Source organism: Mustela putorius, unplaced genomic scaffold, assembly GCF_011764305.1.
Source record: "Mustela putorius furo isolate JIRA1106 unplaced genomic scaffold, ASM1176430v1.1 tig00004197_pilon_pilon_pilon, whole genome shotgun sequence".
NCBI lineage: Eukaryota > Metazoa > Chordata > Mammalia > Carnivora > Mustelidae > Mustela > Mustela putorius.
Window position 1 is genome coordinate 275604 of NW_025422312.1, and position 5442 is coordinate 281045.

Consider the following 5442-nt stretch of genomic DNA (forward strand, 5'->3'; position numbering starts at 1 on the left):
AATAAAGAGACAATATACAGAAAGAAAGACTTCAGGTAACACTATGTCAATAAAAACGTATCTATCAATAATCACTCTCAATGTGAATGGCCTAAATGTGCCCATAAAATGGCACAGGGTTGCAGATTGGATAAAATGACAGGACCCATCCATACGTTGTCTACAAGAGACCCATTTTGAACCTAAAGATACACCCAAACTGAAAGTGAAGGGATGAAGAACCATCTTACATGCCAACGGGCCTCAAAGAAGGCCGGGTAGTGATTCTCATATCAGATAAATTAGATTTTAACTAAAGACTGTAGTCAGAGATACAGAAGGACATACATAATCCTTAGAGGGACTATCCACCAAGAGGATCCAACAATGGTAAATATCTATGCCCCCAATATGGGAGCAGCCAACTACATAAGAAAGTTGTTAATCAAGATAAAGAATCATATGGATATGAATACATTAATAATAGTAAATCTTAACACGCCCCTGTCAGAAATAGATCACTGAAGCAGAAAATCAATAAAGAAACAAGAGCATTGAATGACACACTGGAACAGATGGACCTCATTGGTTTATACAGGACATTCCACCCTAAAACAACAGAATACTTATTCTTCTCAAGTGCACATGGAACCTTCTCAAGAATAGACCACATACTGGGTCACAAATCAGGACTCAACCGATACCAAAAGAATGAGATGATTCCCTGCATATTCTCAGATCACAATGCTTTGAAACTGGAGCTCAATCACAAGAAAAAGTTCCGAAGGAACTTTTCTTTTGTCTCTCCTGGAAGCTAAAGACCACCTTGCTTAAGAATGCTTAGATCAACCAGGAGATCAAAGAAGAACTGAAACAAATCATGGAAACCAATGCGAATGAAGACACTTCAGTCCAAAACCTATGGGATTCAGCCAAGACAGTCCTAAGGGGGAAATACATAGCCATCCAAGCTTCCCTCAAAAAAATTGAAAAATCTTGAACACAGCAGCTGTCTCTACACTTTAAAGAACTGGAGAATCAACAACAAATCAAACCAACTCCATACATAAGAAGGGAAATCATCAAGATTAGAGCTGAGTCAATGAGGTAGAAACCAGAGATACAGTAGAACATATCAATGAAACTAGAAATTGGATTCTTGGAAGAATCAATAAGACGGATAAACCATTGGCCACACTAATCGAAAAGAAAAGAGAGAAAGCCCAAATTCATAAAATTATGAATGAAAAGGGAGAGATCACAACTAACACCAAGGAAGTAGAAACAATCATCAGAAGCTATTATCAACAGTTATATGCCAATATGCTAGGCAACCTAGATGAACCAGATGCATGCCTGGAAAACTAGGAACTCCCAAAATTGACAACTTGAATGAACGATAGCTAGTAACGAGATTGAAGCAGTGATCAAAAACCTCTCCCCCCCACCAAAAAAAAAGAGCCCAGGACCTGATGGTTCCATGGGGAATTCTACCAAACTCTCAAAGAAGAAATAACACCTATTCTCCTGAAGCTGTTTGAAAAAATTGAAGCAGAAGGAAAACTTCCAGACTCTTTCTATGAAGCCAGCATTACCCTGATCCCCAAACCAGGCAAAGACCTTACCAAAAGGAGAATTTCAGACCAATATCACTGATGAATATGGATGCTAAGATTCTTAACAAGATCCTAGCCAACAGGATCCAACAGCACATTAAAAAGATATCCACCATGACCAAGTGAGATTCATTCCTGGGCTAAATTAATATGGGAAGAGAGAAGAACCCCATGGTCCTCTCAATTGATGCAAAAAAAGCACTTGATAAAATCCAGCATCTGTTCCTGATTAAAACGCTTCAAAGTATAGGGATAGAGGGAACATTCCTGAGCCTCATCAAATCTATCTATGAAAGACCCACAGCAAATATCATCCTCAATGGGGAAAAGTTGAGGCTTCCCGTTGAGATCAGGAACAAGACAAGGATGCCCACTTTCACCACTCTTATTCAACATAGTATTAGAAGTCTAGCAGCAGCAATCAGATAACAAAGAGAAATAAAAGGTATCCAAATGTGCAAGGAAAAAGTTAAACTCTCACTCTTCACAGATAACATGATTCTTTATATGAAAAACCCAAAAGACTCCACCCCCAAACTACTGGGACTCATACAGCAATTCAGCAACGTGGCAGGATACAAAGTCAATGTCCAGAAATCAGTGGCTTTCTTATACACAACAATGAAAATACAGAAAGAGAAATTAGAGAATCGATTCCATTTACTATAGCTCCAAGAACCATACGATACCTCGGAATAAACCTTACAAAAGGGGTAAAGGATCTGTACTCCTGGAACTGCAGAACACTCATGAAAGAAACTGAAGAAGATACAAAAAGTTGGAAGACCATTCCATGCTCTTGGATCAGAAGAATAAACATTGTTAAAATGTCGATACTGCCTAGCGCAATCTATACTTTTAATGCCATTCTGATCAAAATTCCACTGGTATTCTTCAAAGAGCTGGAGCAAAGAATCCAAAAATTTGGTTGGAATCAGAAGAGTCCCCAGATACGGACCCTCAACTCTATGGTCAATTAATCTTCGACAAAACTGGAAAAAATATACAGTGGAAAAAAGACAGTCTCTTCAATAAATGGTGCTGGGAAAACTAAACAGCTATATGTAGAAGAATGAAACTCGACCATTCTCTTACACCGTACACAAAGATAAACTCAAAATGGATAAAAGACCTCAACGTGAGACAGGAATCCCTCAGACTCCTAGAGGAAAACATAGGCAGTAATCTCTTCGATATCAGCCACAGCAACTTCTTTCAAGATATGTCTCCAAAGGCAAAGGAAACAAAAGCGAAGATGAACTTTTGGGACTTCATCAAAATCAAAAGTTTCTGCACAACCAAGGAAACCGTCAACAAAGCAAAGAGGCAACCCATGGAATGGGAGAAGTTATTCCAAATGACAGGACAGACAAAAGGCTGATATCCAGGATCTATAATGAATTTCTCAAACTCAACACACACAAAACAGACACGCATATCAAAAAATGGGCAGAAGATATGAACAGACACTTCTCCAGTGAAGACATACAAATGGCTATCAGACACATGAAAAAATGTTCATCATCACTAGCCCTAGGGAGATTCAAATCAAAACTACATTGATCTATCACCTTATATCAGTTAGAATGGCCAAAATTAGCAAGACAGTATACAACATGTGTTGGAGGGGATGTGGAGAAAGGGGAACCCTCTTCCTCTGTTGTGGGAATGCAAGTTGGTGCAGCCTCTTTGGAGAACCGTGTGGAGATTCCTCAAGAAATTACAAATAGAAATTCCCTATGACCCTGCAATTGCACCCCTGGGTATTTACCCCAAAGATACAGATGTAGTGAAAAGAAGGCCATCTGTACCCCAATGTTTCTGGTAAAAAGCAGGCTCTCATTACATACTGACATTTTTACTTTTATATTTTATGGCTATTTAGCATGCAGAATTTGGGTTTGGCTAAGGATTTTGTATTATGTATGGAGGTAAATTAGACTTACTTAGAATAATTGATGATTCCTCTGTTTTCTGGTTTTTAAGGGCAAAGGCATGAGTTTGTATAGACATTAATTACTAAATTCTTTCATTCAGTAGATGTTTTATTGAGAACCTATGTGTTAGCTTTTGATAAAGCAACTGAGTAATGGCTATAAATCACATTAGCTATTTTCTTGCATTTGAGACTGTATAAATAAAAATAATTAGTTCCATAAAAATAATTTAAAATAAAATAATAAATAATGAGCAACTTGTTTTATATGTATAAGAATTTCATAAGAAATAAAAGGAGTAATAGAATGTACAGGGGGAGTGGACAGGACATTGTTTTAATCCATAAAGATCAAGGGTTTTAGGATTTTATAAAACTGTGTTTTATAAAGTAAGCAGCCATACATAACTTTGCAGAAAATATTTTGGACGCAGAAATAGCAAATGTATCCCTGGTGTTGGAACTGCTAGTTGTGACTATTTATTTTGGACTGTGGACCATACCTACCAGAAGCCTTGGTTTAGGATTTGAGATTCTTTTCCCAAAGTAATAAAAAATGGCCAGAAAAAAAAATGGCCAAAATGTTTATTTGGGATAATTATTACAAATTAGGTTTTTAAAAATCAAATTGGCCCGGGAGCACAATAACCTTAGGAGATTAAGAAATACAATATTATCTCTGGAAAATGAGAATAATGAAATACCATATTAACAAATTGCTTTCTAGGGACATACTTAAAGCAAAGCTGAATAATAATGGAGTATGGCAAAACATTAAAACCAAATAGTGTTCTATTAAAAGTGAAGAAAGTTACAACAGTACCTAACAGCTGCAGTCATATTAGGAAATTTCCTTTTAATTTTTAACAGAACAAATACTAAAAAATAATACAGAGTCTAAATCATTTTGAATAAGTAATAGTAACTTCTAATTGACAGTACACATTGATATATCCTTGGGATACTGGAAATTTTAAATGATAGAAATGCAAAAATGGGACCTATGTGCCTCAGTCAGTTAAGAGACTGCCTTCAGCTTAGGTCATGATCCCAGGGTTCTAGGATCAAGTTCCACATCCAGCTCCTTGCTCAGCAGAGATCCTGCTTCACCCTCTGCCTCCTCCTCTCTTTGTCTCTCATGAATAAAGAAAGTATGAAATAAGAAAAATGAAGGGAGTTATACATTAGAAAATGAATATTTTCAGGGAGCCTGGGTGGTTCAGTGGGTGAAACCTCTGTCTTAGGCTCACGTCATAATCTCAGGGTCCTGGGAGTAAGCCCCCCATCCAGCTTTCTGCTTGGCAGGGAGCCTGTACCCCCCGACCCCTGCATGCTACTCTGCCTCCTTGTGATCTCTCTCTCTCTCTGTCAAATAAAATATTTTTTAAAAAAGAAAATGTATATTTTCATGATATGTGAGAGCAATTAATTATGATACTAGATACTTGAAGGAGTCTCAATAACCAAGACACATGTATGCATACATATTAGTTATCTTAATAACCAATAAATCTATATATATACTGTATACATATAATACAATAACCAACACATACATGTAATCATTCTATACATAAGAGGATTTAATGGAAAGCAGTTATTAGTTAAATGTCTAATATTTGGCAGATGAAGGACCGGATAGTTGTTTTCTTTAGTTGAACTTGATTTTACGTTCAGTAATGAGTAGATTTGTAAAATTTGCTAAATTGGTGCAATGTCCTGATATTATACTTAATCTCTTTAGTCTTTGGATGGAAAAGCAATTAATGTGGAGCAAGCCAACAAACCATCGTTTGAAAGTGGTGGAAGACGGAAGCCACCACCTCCTCCAAGACACAGAGGCAATCCAAGAAATGTGAGGTGTGGAAGAGGAGGAAGTGGAGGAGCAAGAGGGCGTTCCTCACGTGGAGG